Here is a 22,102-nt window from a genome sequence, read left to right as displayed (position 1 = left end):
AAGGTCTAAATGAAAAGCTTTCCTGTGTCTCTTTCCTCTGAGAACAGTAGTTGGAACAAACTTTCTCATCTCTCCGTTTTGTGCTTTTAATACTTTGTTTATGTTTTTATTTAGTGTCCAAATCATTTGGGTACCCTTTCCATACCTCTTTTTCAAATTGACATTGTGACGTATTATACCATCTAGGAGGACGAAAATCAAACTGTGGCAAGATGGCTCCATTTCAGATATAGGCCTAATTAAGGAGGAGCTGAAATGTGGAATCAAGAATATATCTGGACCCTCCGTCCATTATAAAGGCTGTCCTCCTTTATGCATTGTAACTTTGTCCTCAAAAGTTTTTTTTGTCCCCTATTACTTATAGTGGCTTTTCATATAAATTGGGTATGCAGTTGTATGTTATCCATCTGATGAATGACACCATTTATTTGCTTGTTGCACTATTTGTATACTGCACCAGGCATACCCGTTATCTTCCTGCCCCATTGTGGGTGGTTACACTCTGTGTTTAATATTATAGTCTCTGTCTAATATCCTTACTGCCGGGTGCGCATGCGCCGTAGTTCCTGGGCCAGCCTGTGTCTCATAAGGCATCCTGTCGGCTTCGGTGCATGTCAGTGATGTTACAGGAAGTTTTTCCTTGACCCGCACTGGAAGTTGGATAGCCGGACGCGAAGCTTGGCGGCCCTAATCCCGTTCCACATGCGCCCACAGGTGCGCAATTAACACAGCCTATTTATCTCTCGTCATGGTCTGGTAAGCCACACCGCCCCCGAAGAAGCCCGCAACGTGAAATGCGCGTTGGGTCATAGGGTGCATACAGCTAGACATGCTGCTCTCCCACATGGGTAAGGAATTTAAAAGCTCACCTTACTTGGTTTGTACCATTATTTGCACTTTAATATGGTTATCATAGTCCCTAGATTCGAATTAGTCCGGGTACTTATCCGTTCTGTGGTCAGACAGTTTATTGGCGTGCCCTTGGTCTCATCAAATCTGTTTGATGTTACTTATAATTGATGCCATATATTCTGGTGCACCTTTTAGAGCAATGTGTCGATCCGGTTATGCATACCTTTTCTGTTTCTTTCCCCAATTGTACACTCGTCCATTGTATTACAATTATGGTCTACTGGACCCAAGTATTTTAATAATGTGAATTAATAAAATTGTATTTTAATTATTTATAAAACACAGCTTCAAAACATTCATTGTTTGAGTACAGAGCTCTATCTTTCTGTGTAGGTTCATATAATACTTTGGAGCTCCTCTTTTTGCTATTTGCAAAATATAGGTTCTTGGCTATGAGGATCCGCAATATCAGTACTTGTTAACTACACAGCACATGTATGCAGGATAACAAACATTCATGCTGACATCCCCAGTATCATTATGGGTGATTTCAACATCCCCAATGACACTTCCACCTCAGCTGCCTCTAAACTTTTATCACTCACTGCCTCCTTTGGCCTCACTCCATGGTACTCTGCGGCCACTCACAAAGATGGTAACACGCTGGACCTTATCTTCACCTGCCTCTGTTCCCTTACTAATCTCACTAACTCACCCCTCCCCCTATCTGACCAAAACCTACTGACCTTCTCTTCCCTCTCCTCTCCTAGTGCTCAGCCCTCACTCCACAAACTCACTCACCCCCGCAGAAATCTCAAACACTTCAATTTACAATCACTCTGAGTCCTTTCTCCCTCTTACAAACATAGCTTCCCTTCATGACACAGATGCTGCTGCCACTTTTTATAACACCACAATAACAGCAACACTTGATTTGGCTGCCCCCTTCAAGCATAGCAAAATTTGTACAATCAACAGGCAGCCCCAGCCTGACCAAAGAACTGAGATGGGCTTCCAGGGTCGCTGAGCGGAAATGGAAGACATCCCACTCTGCTGAGCACTTCATGGCATACAAGCAGTCCCTCGCCTGCTTCAAATCCACACTCACTGCCGCAAAACAAACTTACTTCTCATCTCTCATATCCTCCCTATCTCACAACCCCAAACAGCTTTTCAACACGTTCAATTCTCTAATCCATCCCCCAGCATCTCCTTCCTCTCCTCTCATTTCTGCTGAAGACTTTGCCTCCTTCTTCAAGCAGATCCATACGATCAGAGAAAGATTTGGCCCGCATCCCCCAATGCCCCTCTTCACTCTTCAGCTCTGTTCCTCCAAAACCAGTTCTCCACCATGACAGATCAGCTCTCCACTCTCCTGTCAAGATAACATCTCACCACTTGCATGCTTGACTCACTCCCATCCCACCTCATCCCTAACCTTGTAACCTTGCCACAGTCTTCATCCCAACCCTAACACACCTCTTCAACATCTCACTTACAATTAGTGTCTTCCTCTCATCTCTCAAGCATGCCTCAATCACAACCAACCTCAAAAACCCCTCCCTCGATCCTCTGTATCTAGCTATCGCTCAATATCTCTTCTCCCTTATGCCTCAAAACTACTGGAACAGCATTTTCATCTTGAACTGTCCTCCCACCTCTCTTCCTGCTCCTTCTTTGACTGCTTACAATCTGGCATCTGACCGCATCTCTCAACTGAAACTGCCCTAACTAAAGTCACCAATAGCCTACTAACCGCCAAGAGCAAGCCCCACTACTCTGTCCTTCTTCTCCTGGACATGTATTCTGCCTTCGACACTCTCAACCATTCCCTCCTGCTACATATTCTCTCATCTCTTGGCATCACAGACTTTGCCCTATCCTGGATCTTGTCATATCTAACAGACCGAACATTCAGTGTCTCCCTATCCCACACCACCTCCTCACCTCGCCCCTTGTCTGTCGGCATTCCTCAAGGGTCAGTCCTAGGACCCTGCTCTTCTCCATCTACACCTTTGGCCTGAGACAGCTCATAGAATCCCACGGTCTACAGTATCATCTCTACGCCGACGACACGCAGATCTAAATCTCTGGACCTGACCTCACTTCCTTACTGACCAAAATTCCACAATGTCTGTTTGCCATTTCAGCTTTCTTTTCTGCTCGCTTTCTAAAACTGAACATGGACACAACAGAATTCATAATCTTTCCCCATCTCACTCTGCCCCTTCATGAGACCTATCCATCAATGTCAATGGCTGCTTTCTTTCCACAGTCCCACACACTCTGTGCCTCGGGGTGATCATCGACTCTGCCCTCTCTTTCAAGCCACATATCCAAGCCCTTGCTTACTCCTGCCCACACAAACTCAAAAATATTTCCCGGATCTGTGCATTCCTTGACCATGAAACTACAAAAACACTAGTGCACGCCCTTATCATCTCCCGCCTCGACTACTGCAACCTCCTACTCTCTGGTCTCCCCTCTGGCACCTCTCCAATCCATCCTACACTCTGATGCCTTATTAATAGTGTTGAGCGATACCGTCCGATACTTGAAAGTATCGGTATCGGATAGTATCGGCCGATACCCGAAAAATATCGGATATCGCCGATACCGATATCCGATACCAATACAAGTCAATGGGACATCAAGTATCGGAAGGTATTCTCATGGTTCCCAGGGTCTGAAGGAGAGGAAACTCTCCTTCAGGCCCTGGGATCCATAGGGATGTGTAAAATAAAGAATTAAAATAAAAAATATTGATTTGCTCACCTCTCCGGCGGCCCCTGGACATCAAGCTGGTAACCGGGAGGCTGTTAGGGGTCGAGTTCCCGCTTCTGCACTGGGGGAATCTCGAGCCACTTCCGCTGCGGTCTCCCATTCTTGTCCAGCCGCAGTGGAGCCTGCTCAGCAAGGACGTCGGTCCCAGCGTCTTGCTCATTCTCACTCTGTTCAGAGAGTTAGTGCTGCTTCTCCAGTCTCTGCCATTAAAGTCAGTACTGGTCAGCAGCGAGCGGACTTCTCTGGGACTAAGTCCTTGTCTGCATGTACTGAGCATGCCCAGCGTAAGGTCTCCCGTTGGAGATCGAGGGTCATGTGCTCAGGCTCTGCAGCACATTCCATTGGTCCTCTTGGCAGGTCCTAGAAGGGCAAAAGTGCTGTGGCCACTTCCTGTGCTGCTCATATATAAACTGCGCATGACCGCACGGCCATGCGCTAGTATTGTCTAACAATTGTTGATGTGTGTATGTTGTGAGTGCAAGTCGTCCTTTGAAATCCCTTCCCTATTGAATGTCTGTTCGCGGAAGGTGTATGGCTGCTACCTAGCGCCCGACTTAGCCTACAGCACTAGACACACATCTCAGCGTCCTGTAGCTGTGCCTGCCAGTACGGCGCCGTGCGCCTGCCTTGCGCTTTCCATACCCGAGTCTGGGTGGTTAGTGGCGTCCGTTAGTGCGGCATCGCTCGCACTCTTGTGCACTTATACTTCTTAAAGTTCTCTACACACCCAGTTGCGGTGTTACGCCAGCAAGGGTCTAATCGGGCTCCAATCCCTTCTGGGGTTAAGTCCGCTGACCACTTGCTCGCGCACTAGTGCGGTACTGCGGTCCTGTGGATTAACAGGATCGCTTTCTTCACGCTGGGAGAGGTTTAACCCACGCGTGTATCCTTTAGTGTACCGCCATATTGTCCGTCTTGCTAGCTGCAGGGTCTTTTACCTGCACGGTGGACCTCGGACTGCGAACGCACCTAGTTTCGTACCATCTATACATGGTGCGTTCCGCCAGTCCCTAACATAATACTAGCGCCAGGGTCTGGCTAGTATGGCGGACATTCAGCAATCTTTGCGGTATATCCAGCAGTTGGAGGGTAGGTTGAAGGTTCTCGAGAACTCAACCTCAGCTGTGGATGTTACCGCAGTTGCTGTAAAGGCTGCTGGCGTGGCGGCAGCAACCTTGTCCACTGCCACCCCTGTTCCGACATTATCCCGCCTCCCGTTGCCAGAAAAATTTTCTGGAGATTGCAAAACTTGTAGGGGATTCGTGAGTCAGTGCTCTATCCACCTCGAGCTCCTGGCTGCACGTTTTCCTACAGAGCGGGCTAAGGTGGGATTTATTGTCTCGCTGTTGTCGGACAGGGCGTTGGAGTGGGCTACGCCGCTGTGGGAGCGTGATGATCATGTGGTGCAGAGTGCTCCGTTGTTTCTGGGCACGCTGAAAAAGGTCTTTCTAGGACCTCAACTCACCCATGATACAGCGCTCCAACTACTGGCATTAACTCAGGGTGAGTCCTTGGTCAGCCATTTTTCCGTCCGATTCCGTACGTTAGCTTCCGAGCTGGAGTGGTCGGATAAAGCCCTTATCCCCATATTCTGGAGGGGCCTGGCTGACCATGTTAAGGACGCTCTGGCCACTAGGGAGATTCCTGCCACACTGGAGGAGTTAATATCTATTTCTACTCGTATAGACCTCCGTTTTAACGAGCGGAGGTTGGAACGAGCCCAGTGTAGGCAGAGGTTTCGGCTGGCTCCTACCTTCGCCAAACCTTTGAAATCTCCAGTCCAGACATCTGAGTCACATGAGACCTTGGAGGTGACACGAGCGGGATCCAAGTCTCAGTCCGCTCGTGCACATAAGGTTCGTCATGTTCGCCAGCAGTCAGGACGTCTTGCCTCCAAGAGTCCTCAGCGGTCGGGGAAACGTCAGCGTCTAGTGGCAGTTGGAGGAGGTACACTAGACACGGCGACGTTTGCCTCAAAGTTGTCCTTCAAGGGGACAATTACCATAGGCCCATCCACTCTCACGGTCGAGCTATGCTTGGACTCTGGGGCAGAGGGTAACTTTATGTCCTCCGCCTTTGCCCAGCGTCACGCAATACCCTTGGTGATGCTCGCCCAGCCAGTGACCGTTCGAGTGGTAAATGGGTCAACACTACCTTCACAGATTACTCACCAAACCATTCCTTTCACCCTATCTGTGTCTCCATCACATCAGGAGATAATCTCCCTATTAGTCATTCCTGAGGGAATTGATGAGGTCCTGTTGGGGATGCCATGGCTTCGCTACCATTCTCCTCATATTGAGTGGTCCTCTGGGAGAATTTTGGGATGGAGTAAATCCTGTGAGGGTAGATGTCAGAGGGAGTGCGTTCAGGTTGCTTCTACACAGGTACCCGCAGATCTTTCCTCTCTCCCCAAGCACTATTGGTCCCATGCAGACGTGTTCTCCAAAAGAGCTGCGGAGACCCTTCCGCCTCACCGCCCCTATGACTGTCCTATTGACCTCTTGCCTGGTGCTGAGCCTCCCCGGGGTCGAGTCTACCCGTTATCTCTCCCGGAGACGGAGGCAATGTCCCAGTATATTCAGGAGAATCTGGCAAGAGGATTCATTAGGAAGTCAGTGTCACCGGCAGGGGCTGGGTTCTTCTTCGTACAGAAGAAGACTGGAGACTTACGTCCATGCATAGACTACAGGGGTCTTAACGCAATTACCGTTAAGAACAAGTACCCATTACCCCTGATATCTGAGCTCTTTGATAGGCTACGGGGAGCAAAGGTATTTACAAAGTTAGATCTGCGGGGTGCTTACAACCTGATTCGCATCCGTGAGGGGGATGAATGGAAGACGGCTTTTAACACCAGGGATGGGCACTATGAATATCTAGTGATGCCCTTTGGGCTCTGTAATGCCCCAGCCGTTTTCCAAGACTTTGTGAACGACATCTTTCGGGATATGCTCACCACCTCGGTCGTAGTCTATCTGGATGACATTCTCATCTACTCTCCAGATATAGACTCCCATCGGAGAGATGTTCGCAAAGTCTTCGACCTCTTACGGGCAAACTCCCTCTACGCTAAGTTGGAGAAGTGTGTGTTTGAGCAGGAGTCCTTGCCTTTCCTTGGATATATCATTTCTGCCCAGGGTTTGGCTATGGATCCTGCCAAGCTACAGGCTGTAATGGACTGGCAGGAACCCCATTCTCTTAAAGCGGTGCAGCGCTTTATGGGGTTCATTAATTATTATCGCCAGTTCATTCCACACTTCTCAACTTTGGTAGCTCCCTTGGTCGCCCTCACCAAGAAGGGAGCAAATCCCAAGTTGTGGTCAGAGGAGGTCTCCAAGGCCTTTCTCTCGATTAAGTCACACTTCGCTAGCGCTCCCATCCTACATCGCCCCGATGTAGATAAACCATTCATCTTGGAGGTGGATGCCTCATCCGTTGGTGCTGGAGCAGTCCTTTTCCAAAAGGATGCTCAAGGTCGGAAGCATCCTTGCTTCTTCTTCTCCAAGACCTTCACACCAGCGGAGAGGAATTATTCCATCGGGGACAGGGAGTTGCTAGCTATGAAGTTGGCTTTTTCAGAGTGGAGACACCTCTTGGAGGGAGCTCGCTTTCCCTTCCAAGTCTTCACTGACCACAAGAACTTGGTGTATATACAGACGGCCCAGCGGCTGAATTCTCGCCAGGCTAGATGGTCCCTGTTCTTCTCCCGGTTCCATTTTACTCTCCATTTTCTCTCCGGGGAGAAGAACGTTCGTGCCGACGCTCTCTCCCGCTCCGTAGTGTCATCTGAGGAGGAGGAGGAGGAGCCTCGGCTTATTGTCCCTTCTGAGAGCCTGAGAACTGTAGCTCCGGTTTCGCTAGAGTCTGTGCCCCCGGGCAAGACTTTCGTGCCAGCTAACTTGCGACCGGAGGTTCTCTCTTGGGCTCACTCCTCCAGAGTGGGGGGGCATTTTGGGACAAAGAGGACATCAGAGCTTTTGGCGAGAACATACTGGTGGCCGCATATGGCCCGAGATGTCAGGGACTACATTCAGGCGTGCGTTTCTTGCGCCCAGAATCGGTCTCCTCGGCAACGGCCTGCTGGGTTGCTTTACCCTCTACCGGTGGCAGACAGGCCCTGGGAGATGGTCGGAATGGACTTTGTGGTGGGTCTACCCAAGTCGCGTGGCTGCTCCATTATTTGGGTTGTCACTGACCATTTCTCTAAGATGGTGCATTTGGTGCCGCTTCCTCGGTTACCCTCAGCACGGGCCTTGGCGGTGTTGTTCGTTAAACACGTTTTCCGTTTGCATGGTATGCCTGATAAGATTGTCAGCGATCGGGGTCCTCAGTTCGCATCTCGGTTTTGGAGAGAGCTCTGCCGTTTACTCAGCATAGAGTTAAACCTCTCCTCTGCTTACCATCCCGAGACGAATGGGTTGGTGGAGAGAACCAACCAGACTCTGGTGACATATTTGCGACATTTCGTCTCTGCTAGGCAGGATGACTGGGCATCTTTGCTACCTTGGGCGGAATTTGCCCTGAACAACGCCGTAGCCGATTCCACTGGTCAAACTCCTTTTCTCCTTAATTACGGCCAGCATCCGCGTGTCCCTGTGCCCATGCCCGTGTCCTCCACCGATTCTAGGGTGGCAGACTGGGCGGTGGAGGCACGTGACATCTGGGACCGCACACAGGATGCTATCCGGGCCTCCAAGGAGAGAATGAGGGTTTCGGCTGATACACACCGGCGCCCCGCTCCGGTCTTTGCTCCCGGCGACTTAGTGTGGCTCTCCGCCCGTAACATCAGGCTGCGAGTTGAGTCCACTAAGTTTGCTCCTCGCTACATTGGCCCGTTTAAAGTTCTGGAACAGGTCAACCCTGTGGTTTACCGTTTGGCCATTCCTCCACGCCTTGGTATCACCGATACCTTTCACGTTTCCCTCTTAAAGCCCGTTCGCTTGTCTCGGTTTTCTGAGTCTTCTGCTGGGACATCGGGTTCATCCACGGATGAATTTGAGGTGAATGCTATTGTGGGAAGCAAGGTGGTACGTGGCAAAAAATTTTATTTGGTGGATTGGAAGGGTCATGGTCCAGAGGATAGAACCTGGGAGCCTGTGGAGCACATTCGGGCTCCGCAGCTCATTGCTGCCTTTGAACGTAGCGAGGCCCAAGGAGGGGGGGGCCCTAGGAGGGGGGGTAATGTTAGGGGTCGAGTTCCCGCTTCTGCACTGGGGGAATCTCGAGCCACTTCCGCTGCGGTCTCCCATTCTTGTCCAGCCGCAGTGGAGCCTGCTCAGCAAGGACGTCGGTCCCAGCGTCTTGCTCATTCTCACTCTGTTCAGAGAGTTAGTGCTGCTTCTCCAGTCTCTGCCATTAAAGTCAGTACTGGTCAGCAGCGAGCGGACTTCTCTGGGACTAAGTCCTTGTCTGCATGTACTGAGCATGCCCAGCGTAAGGTCTCCCGTTGGAGATCGAGGGTCATGTGCTCAGGCTCTGCAGCACATTCCATTGGTCCTCTTGGCAGGTCCTAGAAGGGCAAAAGTGCTGTGGCCACTTCCTGTGCTGCTCATATATAAACTGCGCATGACCGCACGGCCATGCGCTAGTATTGTCTAACAATTGTTGATGTGTGTATGTTGTGAGTGCAAGTCGTCCTTTGAAATCCCTTCCCTATTGAATGTCTGTTCGCGGAAGGTGTATGGCTGCTACCTAGCGCCCGACTTAGCCTACAGCACTAGACACACATCTCAGCGTCCTGTAGCTGTGCCTGCCAGTACGGCGCCGTGCGCCTGCCTTGCGCTTTCCATACCCGAGTCTGGGTGGTTAGTGGCGTCCGTTAGTGCGGCATCGCTCGCACTCTTGTGCACTTATACTTCTTAAAGTTCTCTACACACCCAGTTGCGGTGTTACGCCAGCAAGGGTCTAATCGGGCTCCAATCCCTTCTGGGGTTAAGTCCGCTGACCACTTGCTCGCGCACTAGTGCGGTACTGCGGTCCTGTGGATTAACAGGATCGCTTTCTTCACGCTGGGAGAGGTTTAACCCACGCGTGTATCCTTTAGTGTACCGCCATATTGTCCGTCTTGCTAGCTGCAGGGTCTTTTACCTGCACGGTGGACCTCGGACTGCGAACGCACCTAGTTTCGTACCATCTATACATGGTGCGTTCCGCCAGTCCCTAACAGAGGCTTCTTTGTTTAAAATGCGTGCCTTTAGGACCTGCGAATGACGTCCCGGCTTCTGATTGGTCGCGTGCCGCCCATGTGACCGGCACGCGACCAATCAGAAGCCGCGACGTCATTCGCAGGTCCTTAATTCCTAGAATAAGGAGTTTTTGTAAATGAGAATGACGTCGCGGCTTCTGATTGGTCGCGTGCCGGTCACATGGGCGGCACGCGACCAATCAGAAGCCGCGACGTCATTCTCATTCACTAAACTCCTAATTCTAGGAATTGAGGACCTGCGAATGACGTCACGGCTTCTGATTGGTCACGTGCCGGTCACATGGGCGGCACGCGACCAATCAGAAGCCGGGACGTCATTCGCAGGTCCTAAAGGCGCGCATTTTAAACAAAGAAGCCTCCCGGTTAGCAGCGTGATGTCCAGGGGCCGCCGGAGAGGTGAGCATATCAATATTTTTTATTTTAATTCTTTATTTTACACATCCCTATTGATCCGATACCGATACCCGATATCACAAAAGTATCGGATCTCGGTATCGGAATTCCGATACCGCAAGTATCGGCCGATACCCGATACTTGCAGTATCGGAATGCTCAACACTACTTATTAATCCACCTTTCTCCCCTTATTCCCCAGCCTACCCTCTCTGCCAAGCCCTTCACTGGCTTCCAATTGTCCAGAGGTTCCAGTTCAAAACCCTATGACATACAAAGCCATCCGCAACCTGTCTCCTCCATATATCTGTGACATGGTCTCCCGGTACTTACCCACATGCAACCTTCGATCCTCTCAAGATCTCCTTCTCTACTCCCCTCTTATCTCTTCATCCCACAACTGCACACAAGACTTCTCCTGTGCTTCCCCCGTGCTTCCCCCATACTCTGGAACTCTCTACCACAACAGATCAGACTCTTGCCTACCACGGAAACCTTCAAAAAGAACCTGAAGACTCACCTATTCCGATAAGCCTACAATTTACTGTGATCTTAGTCTGCTAAACCGCCGCACAACTAGCTTTACCCTCGCCTAGTGTATCCTCACCCAGCCCCTGTAGACTGTGAGCCCTCGCGGGCAGGGTCCTCTCTCCCTCTGTACTTGTGTGTGCCTTGTTTTCTTCATGTTAATGTACTGTACTTGTCTATAATTGCCCCTTCCACGTGTAAAGCACCATGGAATAAATGGCGCTATAAAAGTGAATAACAATATAAACACATACAAATATCTCACAGACAGCACATACAACACAACCTTCATTGTTTTATGTTGGAGGGAATAAACATATTTCATAATATGAGCTGCAGCTTCTCCTGCTCACACATACTAAAAAAAAATTGAGAACTTTATTTAAAATGAAAATACAAAAATCTTTATTACATACAATAATTCTTTTAAACACGGGTTATAAGGTAGTACATAAAAGGACAACACATGGTACACTCTAGCAACGAAGTGGCATAAATACAACAAAGAATATAATTTTATTATGTTATATAGACAGTGAATTATTTCTGTTGGTCATATATTATGTCTTCAGATAAATCATACCCATAGACATTCAGAAAATATCTTTAAGCAAAAATCATAACAATTTCATAATGGAAAACATTCTCTATATGTCAAGCACAGTGTAGGACAGTGCAACACTAGGGAAGCGGGGAGTGGAGATCCCCTAGGCAGATCTAACATCACCCTGTCTGCCCTAAGAGACTCTAAATAGATTCCACACCTATCGATGAGCAGGATACCTAATCCCTGCCAGACCCTAGTGGAAAGCCCTACTTAGGGAAGGAAGGTGTGAATGCTGGTCAAACCCCACTAACTCTAAAGACAGCTTGGATAAATGAAAAAAGGGAAAGATATAGCTTGAGTAGACTCAGAGAGAAACACAGACGCCAGCTAAACTGCAAAGAGGACGTTAGCAGATTCCTACAGCTCCAAGCCTCAACAGAGAAGTGCAAATAGAAAATATGAACGCAAATTGCAACAGCAAGTTGGGAGTTATAAACACCCAGATCGAGATGTGACCATTAGAGCCTGGAGAGGTGGCCACTGGGTCCTAGCATCAGAAGGACCAGGTAGAAGTCTGAAAAGCAAACTGCTGAAACATTCTTCAGACAGATGCAGTGCAACAGTCTGCAGCCCCTGACACATCCATGAGAGTACCTCCCCTTCTACAAGTGGCCTCCGGTCACTCAAGATCAGGACCTGGTACGCATTTACAGACAGTCACACTTTTATATCTGTCTCACTTGACCCTGTTTGGAACAGGTAGTGGCAAAACAGGACTAGATGGATGGGTATGCGGTACCTTAGAATGTGCGCAAAAACTGCAGGAAGTCATATGTTCAACCTCATCATGATGTAACCCCAGCCACCAAAAACACTAAAAAGAAGGTCCACGGTGGCCTTACCACCTGGGCGGCCAGCAAGTACAGAGTTATGAAATTCTCTAGTTACCTTGCAGCACAATTTAGATGGCACAAATAATTTTCCTGAATGGCAGGAGGCAGGAGTGTCCCTCTGAGCCCCCAACACTTTACCCTCCTAGTCAGTGTACAAGGCCTACTTCCTTTTGCAAATTTGGGGCGGAGTCTTCCAAGTCAAGCAAAAATGCCAGTAAGGAGCCTATAGATACAGTATAAGGGGAAACTCTTAGGCAGTTACAATGACAGTGGTCTCTCCACTTTACAATCTCTTTGGATTGCCAATCCACAGTTGGATTATGCTTCACCAATCAGGACAAACCAAGAACCATTGGAGTATGGGGACTACAGGTGAGCAAATGTTTCAATATTCAGCTTGGTTCACGATTGCTGAATTTGCAATATTCGCTGATATAATCGTTTATTAATCGTCGAATATAGATGAACATACACAGCACAAAAGCTGGTGTTTCCCACGCTGTGTGATGGAGTGGGAAACACTGGCATAGCACTTCTGATTGGTGGTGAAATCAACCCCGCCTGTCAGAGAGCTGTGGTTCCCACATTGTCAAAAGACAGCGTGAGCGCTCAGCTGTGATCGGAGGTATAAAAGCTTACCTCTGGTCACTGGTGCCAGCTGATGGGACTGCAACTCCCATAAGCTGACACCTGCTGCCATTAATAACAGTGAGAGCAGTAGCGTCGGATGGGAGTATTCATGAGCTGCTCCTGCTCTGTAAATAAATAATTAGAAAAAAATCGGCTCTGGTTCCCCTGCATTTTTGATAACCATCCAGGCAAAACTCACAACTGGGCGCTGCAACCCTCAGCTGTCAGCTCAGCAAGGCTGGTTATTAAGAATAAAGGGGTCCCCATGCCTTATTTTTAATTATTTATTTAAATTAAAAAAAAAAAAAAAAAGATGGCATATAATCCCCTCCATTTTTGACAACCAGTCTTGCAAAAGCAGACAGCTGGGGGCTGGTATTCTCATGCTGGTAAGGGGCCATAAGTATAGACAACCCTAGCCTAAAAATAGCAGCCTGAAGCTGCCCAGAAAAGGCACATCTAATAGATGTGCCAATTCTGGTGCTCTGCTATTCCCACTTGCCTTGTAGCGGTGGCAAGTGTGTTCATATTTGTGGGGTTGATGTCACCTTTGTATTGTCAGGTGACATCAAGCCCACGGGATAGTAATGAAGAGGTGTCCGAATAAAGTCCTTTATTAAAAACCCTCCATCAGGAACAATATTCGCACTAACTCGTAATGGAACAATGTGCCTGTCAAGCGCAGGCTAGAAAAATGCCTAGAATATCTAATTTTCTCAATTTCAGTGATCTAAAAGTGATCATAGACCTTCATAGGGATGTAATAAAAGAGACTACACATTATCAGGTGCAAAACAAACCCATTTACTCAACATAAAAGTAATAACTTTGATATACGCAAATTTCAAAACTCCTGAGAAGCACACTTTCATTTGTAAGAAAATCTGCCTTATTTATATGAAATATCCACAAACCTTTCTCTATCCATTCATAAAACAAGCTAAATAAACAATAGTAATGACATACCAACCTTATAAAGTGTGATGTGTTCGGGACCAATGAGCCTGAGAAGCCAGCACAGCTATATCTTCCTTCCTGAAGCTCTGCAGACCAACTGTGGTATCAGGTTTCACACAGCAGCTAGAGCCAGGAGACTATCTAGAGGGAGGGGGTTTCCTGAAAATCTGGTGAGAAGGGAGAAATGAAAGTAGAAGAGCTGCGCCTGTCAGATCCATTGTTCCTGACGGAGGGTTTTAATACTAAACACAGTTTTCATTTTTTACTTAAAATAACATACACAGTTATACTCATCTAATACCTATTCCACTGAATCCCTCGTTGTCGTGTAGTAAAACTAAAATAAAAAAACAACATCCCTCACCTGTCCATTGTTTTGTCCCATGCCATAATACATGTCTGGGGGATAAATAGTTTTGGACAGTGCCAAGATGTGATGGTCCAGGCTGAGAACCACTGATGACAGATCTGCTGCGAGCACAGCATCAGTAACAGGCGATGATGTCTTTGAGGTTACCTCCGGTCACTGGTGTTAGCTGATGGGACTATAGCTTCCATCAGCTGACTCCTGCTGCCACTAATAACAGTGATAGCAGGAGCGGCAGATGGGAGTATTCATCAGCCACTCCTCCTCTGTAAATAAATAATTTAAAAAACCTGCGTGGGTTTCCCTGTATTTTTGATAACAAGCCAGGCAAAACTAACAGCTGGGGGTTGCAACCCTCAGCTGTCAGCTTCACTAAGGCTGGTTATCAAGAATAGACGGGTCCTCACACCATATTTTTGAATTATTTAAATATATAATAAAAAAAGGTCACCCCCATTTTTGATAACAAGCCTTGCTAAAATTAACAGCTGGGGCTGGTATTCTCAGGCTGGAATGGGGCCATGGATATTGCCCTCCACCTAAAACTAGCAGCCCGCAGCTACCCTGATAAGGCACATCTATAAGATACCCCCAATTCTGCCAAGATGCGACAGTCCAGGCAGAGAACCACTGTTGAATGAGCGTCAGTGACTGGCGGTGACTTCATCGAGGCTACGTCCAGTTACTGAGGCTGCATTCCCAGCCGGGCTGAAAGCAATTTTCATAACCAGCAGATTGAAAGCCGATGGATGGGAGCCAATATTTATAGCCAGGGAAGGGGGTAATACCCATGGATCTCCCAGGCTATTCATGTCAGCTAAGGAGTCTGTGTCATTCTTTCAATTAAAGGATTTTTTCTGGGTGTCTGTGTTTTCATACAATGTGACTAGTGGGTTAGTAATGGGGTATCTTATTGATGCCTCTCCATTACTAACTTCAGGGCTTGACATCACCTGACAATACAAAGGTGACATCAACCCCTCCAAATATCACTCCATTTGCCACCACTACAGGGCAAGTGGGAAGAGCGAGGCTAAGTTTCAGAATTGGCTGGTAGCTGAAGTTTTTAGCCTGGGAGGTAGTATCCATGGCCCCTTCCTTGGTTACAAATATCAGCACACCGCTGTCTGCATACCCTTTGCTGGTTATTAGTTATAGAAGTATAGAGGGACCCTACGTCATTTTTTTACGGTTCCATTTTAATATCCAGTGAAGGCTATGTATACAGCTGTGAGCTGATATTAATAGCCTGTGAAGCTCCATAGGTATTATCCCCTTCCCAGGCTATAAACTTCAGCTCCCATCCTTTGGCTTTCCCTCTGCTAGTTATGAAAATTATGCGGAATTCCATGCTATTTTTTTCTGAAAAATAATATTTTATTAATTAAATACATGTACATGGGCACACTTTTCTGGTGGGGTGCCCATACTTATGCACCTGTCAAATTTTGTTTGAAGGCAGATTGCACATTTTCTGTTAGTACAATAAACCTCATTTCAAGGCAGAAACATTACTGTGTCCAACAGTTATTAGATATATGAAACTGAAATAGCTGTTGCAAAAACATTTTTTTTATAAAACATTAAGCTTAAGATTAATAGGGGTGCCCAAACTTTTTCATATAACTGTATATATATATATATATATATATATATATATATATATATATATATATATATATATATGTGTGTGTGTGTAGGTTTTGACAAATATTTACTTTGAAAACAATGTGTAAATGACATAGAGAGTTGCTCTATGTAAAAGCTCATGTTAAAATCGCATTGCAATCGGAGAGCAATCACTGCATTCGGATGTAAAGCTGATGCTATGTGTGAAAAATCAGATTGTGCTTGTATGAAAAAGGCATGACACTTGCATTACACTCATTCGACTTTGCAGGAACAAAATCGCTAGTGTGACTCCAGCCTTAGTAAGATCCGTTTAAACGTTCCAGAGTTATAACCTCATGAAGAAACACTGGTCAGAATTGTAAAATTTGGCTTGGTCATTAAGCTAAATATTGGCTAGGTAATTAAGGGGTTAAATGTACTTTTGGCATGTCTCAAAACATGTATGTGAACATTTATGCTTGCTACCTATTGTAAAAAAAAGCAAACAAACTATTACACCCAACAGTTTTTAACTATGGCTTTTTTTAAACTTTAAACTGTGTCTCAATGGGGAAAATTGGCAGATGCGAATTAAACTGATATTTGATTTACAAAAAGAAGAATTTGGAGAGAGAAGAAACATGAATTCAAGATGAGATCATTCTTTTGATAGAAGATATGCCTTGGGCAGTGCTATTGGCATTGGTTGTGAGGAATACTATGTTTTGTTAGGATGGAGCAGAAGGACATAATGAGGTTAACCACTGCAAGGTCAAGTTGCTCAAAAGCAAACTAATAATAATAATAATTTTATTTCTATAGCACCGACATATTCCGCAGCACTTTTCATTTTAGAGGGGACTTGTACATACATAAGATATTACAGAATTACAATAAACACATAGATCAAAAACAGATACCAAGAGGAATGAGGGCCCTGCTTGCAAGCTTACAATCTATGAGGAAATAGGGGAGACACGAAAGGTGGATGGTAAAAATTGCTTTCGGTGTTCGGACCAGCCAAAGTGTAAGAATCAGGTCTTCATGTAATGCGGATTGAACCGGTTATCAACCTAAGTATGTACCAATACAGATGAGAGAGGGCTATTAAATGCATGAAGCATGTGAGAACATGATGCGAGGAACCTGGTTATGGTAAAAAATTTTGAATGGGCAACACAGGGATAGTTAGGTTAATGCATTGAGACAGTAGGCCAGTCTGAACAAATGTGTTTTTAGGGCATGCTTAAAACTGTACGGATTGGGGATTAATCATATTAAACAGGGTAGTGCATTCCAAAGAATTGGCGCAGCACATGAAAAGTCTTGGAGACAGGAGTGGGAGTTTCTGATTATTGAGGATGTTAACCTCAGGTCATTAGCAGAATGGAGGGCATGGGTAGGGTGGTAGGCTGAGATAAGGGAGGAGATGTAGGGTGGTGCTGAGCCATGGATTGCTTTGTGGGTGAGGGGTAATAAGTTTGTATTGGATTCTGGAGTGGATGGGTAACATCGGTGTAATGATTGATGAGGAATATGATCCTGGCTGCAGCATTCAAGACAGATTGGAGCGGGGAGAGTTTGGTAAGAGGGAGACTTAATAGTAGAGAGTTACAATAGTCCAGACGAGAATGAATAAGAGGAACAGGGAGAGTTTTTGCAGAGTCGAATGTAAGAAATGGTCAAATTCTAGAAATGTTTTTGAGGTGCAGATAGCAACGACGAGTCAGTGATCGGATGTGGGGGGTGAAAGAAAGCTCAGAATCACGTATGACCCCAAGACAGCAGGCATGTTGCTGAGGAGTAATGGTGGAACCACACACGGAAATGGCAATGTCGGGAATAGGTACATTAGAAGAGGGAGGAAACACAAGGAGTTAAGTTTCAGATAGAGGGAGGTCATGATGTTAGAGACAGCGATAAGAATCACTGATGTTTTCTAAAAAGGCAGACGTGATATCAGGGGAAGAAGTGTATAATTGGGTGTCATCTGCATAGAGATGGTACTGGAAACCAAATCTGCTTATTGTTTGACCAATAGGGGCAGTATAAAAAGAGAAGAGAAGGGGGCCTAGAACCGATCCTTGAGGAACCCCAACAGTAAGGGGAAGATGAGAGGAGGAGCCAGCAAAAGATACAGTGAAGGAGCGGTCAGAGAGATAGGAGGAGAACCAGGAGAGAATGGTGTCCTTGAGTCCGATAGAGCGGAGCATAGTGAGGAGGAGCTGATGATCCACAGTGTCGAATGCTGCAGAGAGATCCAAGAGGATTAGCATGGAATAGTGACCATTAGATTTAGCTGTTAGTAGATCATTTGAGACTTTAGTAAGGGTAGTTTCAGTAGAGTGTAAAGAGCGGAAACCAGATTGTAGAGAGTCGAGAAGAGAGTTATCTGAGAGATAGCGGAAAAGACTGGAGTGGACCAGGTGTTCCAGGCGTTTAGAGATGAAAGAAAGATTAGAGACAGGTATATAGTTAGCAGCGCAGTTTTGGTCAAGGGAGGGTTTTTTAAGTAATGGATGTATGATGGCATGCTTAAATGAAGAGGGAAAGTTACCGGAAGAGAGAGTAAGGTTGAATATTTTTGTTAGGTGAGCGGTGACAGCAGGGGAAAGGGACTGGAGGAGATGTGACAGAATGGGGTCACTGGTGCAAGTGGTCGGGTGAGAAGATGCAAGGAGCCTGATTACTTCTTCTTCTGTAACTGGTTCAAAGTCAGAGAGTGAGCGAGATTGTAGTAGGGGAGGAAGGAGAGTGCATGGCATGAGGGGATTGGGAGATAATTTCCTGTTGGATATGGTCAGTTTTTTCTTTGAAATAATTGGCCAGATCATCAGCGTGGAGATCAGTGGTTGGGGCCTGCACTCTTGGGATGAGTAGGGAATGAAAAGTGTCAAAGAGACGTTTTGGGTTATGAGATAGTGAGCTGATGAGGGTGTGGAAATAGGTTTGTTTGGAGAGGTGAAGGGCAGAGTTGTATGTTTTAAGCATAAACTTTTACTGGATGAAATCTTCGAGTAGATTGGATTTTCTCCACAGGCGTTCAGCGCACCTGGAGCACTGCTGCATGAAACGTGTTTGCAGCCTGTGCCATGGTTGTTGCCATCTGTGCCGTATTGTTCTATGTAAAGGAAGTGCAGTTTTATCCAGGGCACTTTGCAGTGTTTTGTTGTAATGCTTCAGTACAGAAGCCTTAACCCCTTAACGACCGCCGATACACCTTTTAACGGCGGCTGCTAAGGGTACTTAAACCACAGCGCCGTTAATTAATGGCGCTGTGGAAAAAGTAAATAGCGCCCCCCAGAGTCAGATGTTCTCCGGGGTCTCAGCTGCCGGGGGTAGCCGAGACCCCAGAGAACATGATTCGGGTTTTTTTAATGACCCCGCATTTGCGATCGCCGGTAATTAACCGTTTACCGGCGATCGCAAAAAAAAACGCAATTTCTTTTTAATTTCTCTGTCCTCCGATGTGATCGCACATCAGAGGACAGAAAAATGGGGTCTGTTGTGAATTCTGTTGTCAAGCTCCCTCCTGTGGTCATGAATGGTACTTCGGCTGGTTCTGTCCATGGGCTTCCTCTGGTGGTTGTGAGTGGGGCTGCGGCTTCTGAGTTTCCTTCCACAGGTGACGAGGTTAATTCGTTAGCTGGCTGCTCTATTTAACTCCACTTAGATCATTGCTCCATGCCACCTGTCAATGTTCCAGTATTGGTCTAGTTCGCTCCTGGATCGTTCTTGTGACCTGTCTTCCCAGCAGAAGCTAAGTTCCTGCTTGTTTTTCTCTTGTTTGCTATTTTTCTGTCCAGCTTGCTATTTTGATTTTTGTCTTGCTTGCTGGAAGCTCTGGGACGCAGAGGGAGCGCCTCCGCACCGTGAGTCGGTGCGGAGGGTCTTTTTGCGCCCTCTGCGTGGTCTTTTTGTAGTTTTTTGTGCTGACCGCAAAGTTACCTTTCCTATCCTCTGTCTGTTCAGTAAGTCGGGCCTCTCTTTGCTATATCTATTTCATCTCTGTGTTTGTAATTTTCATCTTAACTCACAGTCATTATATGTGGGGGGCTGCCTTTTCCTTTGGGGAATTTCTCTGAGGCAAGGTAGGCTTTATTTTTCTATCTTTAGGGCTAGCTAGTTTCTTAGGCTGTGACGAGTTGCATAGGGAGCGTTAGGAGCAATCCACGGCTATTTCTAGTGTGTTTGATAGGATTAGGGATTGCGGTCAGCAGAGTTTCCACGTCCCAGAGCTTGTCCTGTATTATTAGTAGCTATCAGGTCATTCCGTGTGCTCTTAACCACCAGGTCCATTATTGTCCTAACCACCAGGTCATAACAGTACAGGTGGCCAAAAGTATTAATGCATCTCAATAGAGGGATAAGAGAAGTTCTGAGACCATTTTTTTTTCTTTGCAGTGTGTTTTGTCTCTTTTTTCCCCTTTACCTCTGGGTGGTTCAGGATACAGGTGTAGATATGGACATTCAAGGTCTGTCCTCTTGGATGGATAATCTCACTGCAAGGGTACAAAACATTCAAGATTTTGTGGTTCAGAATCCGATGTCAGAGCCTAGGATTCCTATTCCTGATTTGTTTTTTGGGGATAGATCTAAGTTTCTGAATTTCAAAAATAATTGTAAATTGTTTCTTGCTTTGAAACCTCGCTCCTTAGGTGACCCTGTTCAACAAGTAAAAATCATTATTTCTTTGTTACGTGGCGACCCTCAAGACTGGGCATTTTCCCTTGCGCCAGGAGATCCGGCATTGCGTGATGTTGATGCGTTTTTTCTGGCGCTTGGATTGCTTTATGATGAACCAAATTCAGTGGATCAGGCAGAGAAAATCTTGCTGGCTCTGTGTCAGGGTCAGGATGAGGTAGAGATATATTGTCAGAAGTTTAGGAAGTGGTCCGTACTCACTCAGTGGAATGAATGTGCCCTGGCAGCAATTTTCAGAAAGGGTCTCTCTGAAGCCCTTAAGGATGTCATGGTGGGATTTCCCATGCCTGACGGTCTCAATGAGTCTATGTCTTTGGCCATTCAGATCGATCGACGCTTGCGTGAGCGTAAAGCTGTGCACCATTTGGCGGTTTTATCTGAGCATAGACCTGAGCCTATGCAATGTGATAGGACTTTGACCAGAGCTGAACGGCAAGAACACAGACGTCGGAATGGGCTGTGTTTTTACTGTGGTGATTCCACTCATGCTATCTCCGATTGTCCTAAGCGCACTAAGCGTTTCGCTAGGTCTGCCACCATTGGTACGGTACAGTCTAAATTTCTTTTGTCCGTTATTCTGATTTGCTCTTTGTCATCCTATTCTGTTATGGCATTTGTGGATTCAGGCGCTGCCCTGAATTTGATGGACTTGGAGTTTGCTAGGCGCTGTCGTTTTTTCTTGGAGCCCTTGCGGTATCCTATTCCATTGAGAGGAATTGATGCTATGCCTTTGGCCAAGAATAAGCCTCAGTACTGGACCCAATTGACCATGTGCATGGCTCCTGCACATCAGGAGGATATTCGCTTTTTGGTGTTGCATAATCTGCATGATGTGGTCGTTTTGGGGTTGCCATGGCTACAGGTCCATAATCCAGTATTGGATTGGAAATCTATGTCTGTGTCCAGCTGGGGTTGTCAGGGGGTACATGGTGATGTTCCATTTTTGTCTATTTCGTCATCCACCCCTTCTGAAGTCCCGGAGTTTTTGTCGGATTACCGGGATGTATTTGATGAGCCCAAATCCAGTGCCCTACCTCCTCATAGGGATTGCGATTGTGCTATTAATTTGATTCCTGGTAGTAAGTTTTCTAAGGGCCGACTGTTCAATTTATCTGTGCCAGAACACGCCGCTATGCGGAGTTATATAAAGGAATCCTTGGAGAAGGGTCATATTCACCCGTCGTCGTCACCATTGGGAGCAGGGTTCTTTTTTGTGGCCAAGAAGAATGGTTCTTTGAGACCTTGTATTGATTACCGCCTTCTTAATAAGATCACAGTCAAATTTCAGTATCCTTTGCCGCTGCTGTCTGATTTATTTGCTCGGATTAAGGGGGCTAGTTGGTTCACCAAGATAGATCTTCGTGGTGTGTATAATCTTGTGCGTATTAAACAGGGCGATGAATGGAAAACAGCATTTAATACGCCCGAGAGCCATTTTGAGTACCTGGTTATGCCATTCGGGCTTACCAATGCTCCATCAGTATTTCAGTCCTTTATGCATGACATCTTCCGAGAGTACCTGGATAAATTCCTGATTGTATATTTGGATGATATTTTGGTCTTCTCGGATGATTGGGAGTCTCACGTGAAGCAGGTCAGAATGGTGTACCAGGTCCTTCGTGCGAATT

Source organism: Ranitomeya imitator, chromosome 1, assembly GCF_032444005.1.
Source record: "Ranitomeya imitator isolate aRanImi1 chromosome 1, aRanImi1.pri, whole genome shotgun sequence".
In the NCBI taxonomy this organism is placed as follows: Eukaryota; Metazoa; Chordata; class Amphibia; order Anura; family Dendrobatidae; genus Ranitomeya; species Ranitomeya imitator.
Note: the sequence above shows the minus strand (reverse complement) of the source record.